Genomic DNA, 11,080 nt, shown 5'->3' on the forward strand with positions numbered 1-11,080 from the left:
TATTATGTTTGCAAATCACCACCACATTAAACGTGTCCTGTGCAGCAGCGATTGCGCTACTCGCTGGCGGCCTACTACTGCCGCAAATCCGTCAGGTAGGTTCGGTACGTACTACCTCGGAGTGCCGTTCAGCGCATACGTCAATTCTAGTTCATGTAGTTTTATGTAGCACGCACAGGATTTCGCAAAGCATCGTTATGCACGGTAACGGAGCTGAAATATAACATTTCACACCGCAGCAAATAATTGGGTGGCGAGTTCTTAGCACTTTCCATGGTTTGGGAAAGTATTTTAGTCTCATATCCATTTCAGCGCAGCTCATGACTTCATCCGGTGAAAGTGGCACGGGCCGTACGTCCGCACGTCCTATCTGTTCCTATGCTAACAAACGGGTTGACCCTCCTCCTGGCGCCATCTTGAAAAGCACGGCGCGCCACCTATAGTTCGTGGGCATTGCGAATAGCGAGATTGCCAAGCACATTCCAGTTTCCAAAGCAGGGGTGGCCGTCGGACCAGCGGAAATCAACCATTCTTGCTGTTGGCCCATCCGAAAGCCCATATTTTGAAGAAGCGCTTGTTCATTTCTTATCGGCAGACGTGGCTATGCACATGTTTCTTTTTTTTTTTCTATTTTTTGCTTATTTCGCTGGAGTTGCGAGCAGCCGTATCTCTATCGCAGTTGCCCCGAAAAAGTTGTTTGTTGGGGTGCTTTTCGCCGGCCTCCCCTGCTCTAGAAAATGGAATGTACTTGGCACTCTCGATATCGGTGTACTCCGAAAAAACAGCGCCACGTCTCGCATCTTTGCCGCTACGGCAACCGGTCACTTATGCCAGTCTTTTTCGTTGAGATTGTACATGTTATGGTCTATGGTTGGCGTCGCAATTTTTCATGTCGGTAGTACGCTCGTGTTATTGGGGGTCATTGACATAACGTTAGTCGCTGACCCATTAGCCCCTGCCGCTGGCAGCTACGCCTTTCAAAACAAAATTACGGCGTTGTCGTCCTATGTGAAACAGGCAACAAATAAATGCCGGAAATGGCGATAAAAAAATGAAAAGAAAGAAACAAATCACCATATTCGTACTCACTCGTCTGCGTTAGTCGCCGCTGGTGCTGGCTGTTCAGCGCACACAGAAAGCGCTGATGCCGATGCCACGTGACCGAGAATAGGGAGGTGAGCAGACTGCTCGCCCTCACCAACATCCAACTCCGCTGATTGGGATTCCTGCGAATGAGAGGAAGAGGGACATTTATTAAGGCGGAAGCCTCAGATGCCTTATCACGCGCACAAATGGACCACCGCCGCCGGCGTCCACACGATTGACGCAAAACATTATCACGTGATGATGTCCCTATATGACGTCATCACGTCACGTCATCGCTTGGTCAAAGGTCAGCCGGTAACGGAGGCAGTGCAAAACCACGTGAGCTGCAGAAAGCTTGTCATGCCTCCAATCCTGGGAGTGGCACAAAAGTCACGTTAGGTGCAGAAAGCTTACAATCAACTGAGAAGAAAAAGAAGATTGAATTCGCCTTGGATTCGTCTTATGTGTTGCATAAGGAACTCTGTGAGTTTTTCCATCTGGACTGCATAAAGTTTGCAAGCTGGGATCGGTCATGGTACTCGCGATAGGGGTCCTCCATCTTCTGAGCCCACTTAATTGTGGCCTACCGATGGCAGGGTTGTAGCTGTGCATGGCAGCCTCTCGAGGCTGCTGAAGACTGAAACACTATCGATGCCACGGGGAAGAGAGAGGTTCTTGAATTGCTACCCAAAAGCGTCGTGGAAAGCTTGGACCTTGTCTTTCAGTGTGGCATACCTAGCATTCACCATTATTTACCCAATATTTATCCAAATATTCTAGAAAGATGTACGCCACTGAATAATTCACCTCGACTCGAGAGAAAGTTGAAGGCAGTGTCGTTCCTCGACCGAAGTGCTCACACTTTTTCGCCTAAATCCGCACGGTAATTCTTGAGAAGTGTAGCGTCTTCTTTCTGCCTCATCGAATCCTCGAGGATCGCTTGAAAATGCGAGCGTTACAACTGCGTCCAGGTCGAGCCTTTGTGTCGTATCATGTCGTGCCAACATTATCGTCAATATGACACCCTGCCTGCTGTTTTACAAACACATCTCTAAAATATCATCAATCACAAGTTTTGCGTAAGATGCGGGACCCGTGTACAGGAAGCACGCAGCACACGATGCTGTACTTCGAGTGAACATGGAATTCTTGGGATGCGTAGAGCGTGTAGGTTCCCTTTTCTACATACTATACTCACGCGAACACGTAAATATTTCGAGTATACTCTAGACAGGGACACTAATTTGCGCTAAGAGCGAGCTACGACGTGTTTGCACAACTGTCGTCCGCTTCCTTCATACACATTGTTCCGAATATAAGCGTCTTAGCCTGCTTCTAAACTATTATCAGAACATGAGTGCTGTGAAATTGCGAGGAGCATGAACAGCTGTGGCGGTACAGGTCCAGATGTTTTTTAAGAGGAGAAGGGGGCAAATTCAAATAGCGTATTTTGAAAACGGTGTTATCCTAATTGCTACCATGCGGCTATCCCTTGAGAACTCGGAGCTCTATTTGGGAAGTTGACGTATGTGCCCTAGCACCGCATTTATTAAGTTATTTAGTAAAATATGGCTAAGGAATCAATACTGAATTTCGATTTCTCGTGAAAATCACAACGGCCTTTTCGAGTAGCGTTGTTGAAGAAATGGGGCACTCTTCCTCAACTTTCGATGCCCAAGGTTCCTCATTTAACAAACACATATTTATTTATTTAGGAATACTGCGAATCTCTTAAGAGATTATAACAGGGAAAGCACAAGAGACATATTATTTGTTTACACAATATCATAAATGGTTAACGTTGTACATTACCATCAAAAGCACACAATACTAAAACAGTTTCATAACGACAAAATCATGGACAAGATTCTCACTGAAAATAACTATAAGAGGATAAGCTACACATTCGTAACATGGCACAGAATTGGCACCGACCCATTCCTATTAGAAGAACACAATATGAAATAATTTTCGGAACAACAAATTAATCTAAAAGCATGCCCCTTAAAATAATAAAAGAGAAAAGCTGCGCATTAGTAACCTGACATAGACTCATCGCTTAGCGGGTTTATTGATTTTGAAATGGCTTTACTACTACTTGTGAGGCAAGCAAGCCGTTCCCTTTGAATAGCAGTTGTAAACATGTTCAAGGATGATTCGTCGGCTACAGTAGGTTTGAATGAGTTGCAGTCTTTATTGGTTAGACGGAAAAAGAAATATTTGAAGCAAATATTGTTGAAAGGATATTGGGCTAGTGCATTGGAATGCTTAGGACTGGTCGGTCGGGCATGTGGATTAGGTATATATCTTGAAGCATCCATTTTCATTATGTTGTGTAGTAGCTGAAACGTTAGCTTAAGTCGTGTTAGTTTCGTTCGGTTTTGTGGTGTTTGTATGCCAGCTTTATTAAACTGAAGTTTTGATAAGTCTGATAGTCGGTACTTGTTGAAAATAAACCTGATCACTTTTCTTTGAAATGCTTCCATTTGATAAATCTGTTGATGAGTCAACGGGAACCAGGCAGGGCTAGTGTTATACAGATCGGACGAAGGTTGCGCAAGCCGCAAGTTTGGTATTCGGTGGTGCATGTTTAGGAGGCCTCACCAGTAAAAATAGTCGTGTCAGAGTGGTGCTAGTAATGTTATCAATGTCAGCCTTCTATCTCAGATCATTTCCAATGGTTATTGCTAGGTATTCGTGACCGGATACTCTGGCTAAGGTCCAGTTATCAGTTGTGTACGAAAACTAAGATCTGTATTTCTTGCGGGTTATTGCCAAGAAAACACATTTACCAACATTCAGGGAAATTTCCCAGTTTTTGCACCACTTGTGTACATATTCTACTGCTGTGTTAAGGATTAGGTGACCTGCAGGGGTATTAATTTCTGGGTAAATTATGCAGTCGTCTGCAAAGCGGATATATATACGCATTATGCTTGCAAGTGTTTACTTTTCTGTTTCTTTCTTGCTTGTTATTTTCTGTGAAAAATTATAGTACTGCCCAACTGCTACGCTCTGGAAGGAGACTAGCAGTATTGTAAATAAATAAATATATACATATAGTAAATGCGAAGCATTTCTTAGCGAACCTCTGGTACTCTGAGCGTTTCTATCTACGTATCTATCTATCTATCTATCTATCTAGCCGCCTACGTCTGGGTGCTCTCATGATCGCCTCCTTAACTTGGTGTAGACCAAAATTTCCATGGGAGGGTAAGAGGATTTGACGAATATGACTGCCGGGTCATGACATGAATAACGTTAAAATCCTGTCGCGTACGTCGTCAAACCCTTTCCTCTAGACACGTGTGGCACATACCCGCTTACCATGGGCCGCGGTGTACGGGTATGCGCCACAGGTGATTGACAGTTTATATCTACCATGGAACGGCCAGAACAGACATTGGTTACTTAAATGCTAAAGCGTTAAGGAAAACCAACATCGGCAGCATTGACTCAACGAATAGAAAGCATGAAAATTAGGATCCAAGCAGGAATCGAACCCAAGCATTCTGCGTGGCTATCAGGTATTCTACCACTTAGCCACGCCAGGTCTATAAACTGGTTTGAAAAAACAGCCTACGCAGGCGTAATATTGGTGCAACGTCAATTGTGGTTGTGGTGCTGGCTATCTAATTTTACAAGAAAGAAATAAACGCTACATGATACTCCTACAATATGTACTCCTACGATACAGGCGTCATATCAGATTAACGTCTGTAGTTCCAGTGTCGGCTCCGCTTTTATAGCAATCTAATAAACATTACGTTTGTATTCCTATGATTCAGCAAGCTATATTGAAGCATTGCTCGACCCCGGAGGAATACATTAACGAAAGTTACATATGATATCCACATCACCGCACCGTAAAGTGCACTTCGTCCACCAGAACGGCGCAGTGTCCTCTTCATTTCTTACGAGGCTGGGTGATGGCCTCCTGCTGACCGAGGATGATGCCAGATTGATTGACAGCCGCTTTGTAGATTAGGCTACGTAGCCCACACACACCCAGGTAGTCTACGAATACGACAAACACCATCCACTGATGTTGGTCTACGTAGCACTATCCAGGCCTACCAGCCTCGACGGCCTATACCTCACCAATGCGATGGGTGGCTTCAGGTTCCGACATGTCGCCGGCTCTGTCGACAGACAATTTGTCGACGAAATGGCCGAGGCATCCACGAATTCCAACAGCTCTGCTATACCACATACTTCACTACACATGGACCCCTCGTCACCGTGATCACGACCTGATCCGATAACAAGTCATGACTCGCTGCTGGTGCGCACTGATCACGGGCATGACGACCTTGTTCAGGAACTGTCAAGAACTTCTTGCACACATGTACACGGGTTCGTGAAACGTGCATGCGTTCTCGAGACACGTATAAGCACTACGTATCAGCTTACCGCTACTGGTGTTGGTAATTCCCACGTTGCATACGTAACCGTAAACAACTGGTTATATAACACATATGAGGCTCTGCAACATACATATGTGTGCGTATAAAATTTATACAAATCTTTAGCGTCATTTTGTAACGTTCTGAAAAGACAGGGCGTGCAAACACGGACACAAGAAAGACGTCAGGACACCACAAACGCCGACTAACAACTGAAGAGACGCACAACGGCTGAAAAGAAAGAAGGCACGAAAACTTATCTGCGCATGCCCATGCAACAGGCGAACCTATCAATTCGGCACGCGTGGCGGTCTACGTGGAAGATAACTGTTAAGGCATTTGATTTCATCTTTATGCAAGTTAATTGACGGTTGGCTCACGCATGCGCTACCACTTTTCTCTATATGCCATGCTTCAATCATCAGGCGCGTTTCTTCATTTCTATGACGGTACAGCACTGCGCATTCATCGAATTTTGGCGTGCACTTACAATTTCGACAATGTAAAGATAGATTAGAAGGTGAGCCTCCTGTTAGCGATCTCTTATGTTCCAACAATCTCTGGTTAATGCATCGGCCCGTTTGTTCTACGTAGAAGCGGCCGCAGCTGAAAGGGACCTTATACACCACACTCATACGGCAATTAGTGAATTTGTTGGTGTGTTTTACGAAACAAATATTGGTCCGCTTCTTGTCTTTTACTCGCTCATCCTCTGCACAGCGGCACAAATCTTACCTAGCTTATTGGCAGCCGTGGAAACAACATAACGCCGTATCTACTTCCTACTTTAGCCTGTGAGATACGCAATGAATGTACGGTATACCTACGACACGTTTCTTCCCATCGCTTTGTAACGTGTCGCTCAGTAAAAAAAGTTACGCCACAGTCGCCTACCCACCGCATGCTTCGCATAACAGCGACTCCCACGGTACGTGGGATCTGCCGAATTTTGAATACACTGCGCTTCTGCACTTCGCCCGAAGACAAATGTGGTCACCATGGCCGGAAATCGCATCAGCGTCCTTTAGCTTAGCGACGGTATGCGTTCCCTTTTCCTTCTCTGAGACAACGTGAGCTGGAACATGGGTCCAAGTAAAACAAAAGGTTCCGGCGCAGACACCCTACCTAGTGGTACTTCCCTAATAGGGCTAAACTTCCAAGCTCGATTTGCTGGTGTAAGTTTTTGAACTTCGCAGATTCCGCAACGTGTTGGTTCGACATGCTGCACTGATTGCGTACTTACGCTAGCTGCTTTACATTACGATATATAATGACATTGCGTTCGTTTGGAACTGCGGTGCACTGCGTCTTTTGTTTCTAGGACACTTCGAAATTGACATGTGGTTTTGATTAGGTTAATTCATCCTCTCTCACTACACCGATTGACAGTGACGTGCTGATTGTTTCACACGGTTTGCAAGAAACAGCTCTATCATATCAGGAAACGGAACAAAATAAATGACGGAGTCCTCATAAAAACAACGAAATAATCGCGAAAGTGCAGTGATGGCGAAATTTCTTCGTTCTGAAGTCGGCTTTGATATTAGCCCTGACAATTATTATAGCGCACAAGCAGGACAAAGACAAAAGGTACAGGAAGACGAGCGCTCGTCTTCGTGTACCTTTTGTCTTTGCCCTGCTTTTGCGCTATAAGGATTGTCATGGCCTACCAACAAGCCCAAGCCCTTTGATATTAGGCCCGTCGTCCCTTTCGTGCTGGTAGAACGCTTGAGACTTTGCTCACTTTAGAAACTAGATAATGGTGATGTGCATATCCTAGAGGTGTTGGAGAAAAGCTTGTTAAGCTTCACTTCACAACAAACACAAGTGATGTAGGTAATTGCAAAATAAACGCAGACAATCATATGAAAGTAATTATATAGTAAACAAAACAGCAAGAAATATAAATGAGAAAACGACTTACGACGTTTGCGGTGGAGTCTGAAAAAAAAACATAATCATACGCGCTTGATTCGCCGATTTAAGAATAAAATATCACTTAACGGCCTGCATAGGAAGCTGAACGTTCACATAAAACTCAGAACGATGTTCAAAAGAAAGACGAAAGTCTTAGCGATTCTTCCGCCGTCCTCTCCTCAAGCCTTATGAAACGCAGCACGGAAATGTAATCCTTACCCGATTCAGACATGGCTGCGTAAAATATGTGAATTACGTTATTTCCGTTCAAATAGAAGCAATGATCGCCGTTAATACTCTACCCGAAGTTGCCATCCTAGGATATAAAAGAGCGCACAAAATGCTTCGCTTAAGTATGGCAGTACGGGAATGTACACTTGCTCTGCATGATGCTTATAGAAATCACTGGTCTCGCTTCTCCAGACTAAAACATTCAACGCCCACCTAGTGTGGTCGTCTTGGAAAAATCTTTAGCCTAATTATTTTCACCGAAAAGAAAAAAAAAACACATGCCCCAAAATACACGAAGGATGAACGCTGCCGTGTGGTTGCGCTTCTCTACACAGGTGATTCTGCTAAAATTGTGAGCTTGCCAGCCCCCTATACAACGCAAAGTGGCTAAAATTTATTGATAGATTTCCACTATGTGGTGTATTTTACAGCAATATAGTGTTGCTTTGTGACATCAATAAATGATTCACGTCTGCGGAATCTGTTACCCATACAGGCTACACCTAAAAACTAAGGGGATTGTGGACCAAGGCAACACGAAACCTCTTGAGACTTTCCAGGGGGCAATTTGTGTTCGGAAAGCATATTGGCGTGAAGTAAGGCTAGCTCATGAACGACGATCACGTCCGTGGATAAAGCGCCATCTTCGGCACGCTTTTCCTACTTACTCGTGCCATAAAACATTGAGCGCAAATTTGAGCGACATTTTGCTCAAGAACCTTGAGCAAAATGTCACCTAACGCTGTCATTTGAAAGAATATCCACGGACGATCACGTCCGTGGATAAAGCGCCATCTTCGGCACGCTTTTCCTACTTACTCGTGCCATAAAACATTGAGCGCAAATTTGAGCGACATTTTGCTCAAGAACCTTGAGCAAAATGTCACCTAACGCTGTCATTTGAAAGAAGGCATTTCCCATATCCCATTCATGGATCATCTCTGAAGGGGAATTGACGTCAGGTTCGAGAAAAAATAGCGATACTGATCTACACAATGACCAAAATTGAGACGCCGATTCTCAAGTAAAAGCTTTTCGTTCCACGGTGATGTCTGAACTCATAGTGACTGCATGGGGCGCCCCATTAAAAAAATGCTTGAAAGCAGTCGTTTCTGTGTAGCTTACGCGAACACAGCGTTATTAATCGAATTAGGTGAGAAAATAACGCGAGCACTCTTCAGCAAAGACACAAAACTTCACTCGTTTTGAAGCCGCGTGTTTGAGACCGATGGGTTACCCTGTTACTAGGGAACGTACACCGTGATATTTCTGTCCTCAACTGACGCTTTTAATTAGTGCATATTGAGTACCAATGTTTATTATGTGCTTGTTGACACCACCTTTGCGCGGGATTTACTATATGCTGTGGCCAGGTCTTTGTTTGCTACTTCCAATTTTTCCTATAGGATGGACCACATGCCTCCACTAAATAAAAAGTCAATGAACCTAACTTATTTAATTCCTGTCTTAATTGGTGTATCTACTTTGCTTAAGATGCCGGCCGCCGCAGAAAACTTAATTGAAAATGACTCATTTTCCTTATATCTGAGGATATTCCGTCACAATTTGCAATAGACAATGTGCTCTCTCTGTGTGCAGACATGGTTCACTAATGTTGTACCGATTCCTATAACGGAGGGATCAACCACGTTTTCCGTGTTTAACCTTTTTCGCGCCATTGTGCTACAGCATGAAAATAATTATTGTTGGGGTGTTACGTCGCTAAACCGAGTCATCATTACAGGAAATGCCGTAGTGGAGGGCTCCAGAAATTTAGCCTACCTGGGCTTCCTTAACTTAGTTCGCCTAATTCTAAGCACACGGGCCTCAAGCATTTTCGTCTTCATCGAAAATACGGCCGCCGCGGCCGGAATTTGATACCGCGACTTTCGGTTCAGCAGTCGAGCACTACAACCACTAGACCACCGAGCGGGGGGGGGGGTGCTGTGGTATCACTGGGATTTCCGGACTATGCTTCAATGTGGATTGTGGCATTAGGATATGGCTTAAGGATGATGCTAGACTCCTGGACTACGCCAACGGATGATCCTAGATTCACGGACCACGCTTCAATATTGACGGGGACCTCACGACGCAGATAATGGGTGATCTTGGATTCTCTGAATGCGCCAACGGATGATCCTGAGGTTCATTGACTAAGGTGAAATACGGATGGTAACATTAGGACATGAATTAACAGGTGATCAGAAAGCGTACAGTCTGACGCTTTTCAAGCCGGGCTGTACACTACTGCCGCAATTTTATTTGTAGGTCGGACTAAATGACTGTACAGTAGCTATTGAAACCCGTTGTTTTACTACGTCACCATCGTTGTCATATCCGCATAAGCGGAGGTTTTTGCCCGACGACGGCGACTGAGGATTTTCGAGCGTGCACTTACATGCGATTCCAAGATGCGAGGTTGTCGGTCAACAGCCAAGTCGTTCCTGCTCGTCGCTCAGTCGAAACAATAACGAACTCCGAGACGAACACAAACGGCGCCCAGTACCTCTTCGTTTTCTTATCCTCAGCCGACGGCTCACACCCAATACAGGGAATTGGACAAGCAGTGATTTGAATTTTCCGTTAGGTTATATATTGGGAACACTGGACTGCTAAAGGGAATAATGTACTTATTCGAACTGCAAATTATCAGTTATGAAATACTGAATGCCAGCAGAATTATTCAAGGCTACCTTGTAGTTCCTACAATAAACTCCTCCATGGCAAAGAAAGCATCGCTGTGGTTGTTTGATTGGTTGGTACCAAGAAGAGTGGCTCAACCCACATCCGTGGATCGGGTATGAAGAGTGCTGCAGTAGAATTTGTTTAAAAAAGAAAATACAAAAAATATAGCTGCGCCCAGAATGTAGAATAGATGAATGGGAAAACCTTACTATGGTCACTCGGCGCGCGCTTTAGCACGTTGCCGGCCGCTCCCACGTCGAAACAGAAATACCAAGTCTCTCTGCTGCGTCGCAGGCCCGATGGACTCTCCTTAGATGTTCTTCGAGTCCGGAGCTGGTGATAGCAGCCCCCCCATTTGGAGTAGTAGTAGTAGTGTCCTCTACTGCATGGCTCATACCCACTCAGGGGGATTGGCCAAGAAGTTGTCTTACAAAATTTTTTTTTTAAATATTTTGAGTATTCAATGCTGATGCCAATAAAAAGAATAAATAAATAAATAAATAATAGCAATGAATATACAAAAAAAAACAAAAAAAAAAAAACACGTACGCATCAATGAAAGAGTGCAATAATAGTTTTGGACGGTGTGATCACTTCGCCGTCCTTAAAATGACGGTGACGATGGGGACGATTACACTCTGCTACAGCCATTACTCACAGGTGAACATTTGACAAGCCCCTAGCTGACGCCAACGTTTCCGAATGCAGTGTCGTTGAACGTATTTTCTTCCTCTAAAACGTTCTGTAGCGGT

At 44.5% G+C, this 11,080-nt stretch overlaps 1 protein-coding gene across 1 annotated transcript in view; it reads right to left on the minus strand.

Annotated features, from left to right (window-relative positions):
* The window catches only part of LOC119373827 (uncharacterized), a 29,066-nt gene extending 27,840 nt beyond the window's left edge, over positions 1 to 1,226 (minus strand). Inside the window, exon 1 of the mRNA XM_049411032.1 lies at positions 1,090 to 1,226. The gene's annotated coding sequence lies outside the window, so the exon portion shown is untranslated. The remainder of the gene's footprint in view (positions 1 to 1,089) is intronic.
* Positions 1,227 to 11,080: the final 9,854 nt, after the last annotated feature.

Source organism: Rhipicephalus sanguineus, chromosome 11 (genome assembly GCF_013339695.2).
Source record: "Rhipicephalus sanguineus isolate Rsan-2018 chromosome 11, BIME_Rsan_1.4, whole genome shotgun sequence".
Lineage (NCBI taxonomy): Eukaryota > Metazoa > Arthropoda > Arachnida > Ixodida > Ixodidae > Rhipicephalus > Rhipicephalus sanguineus.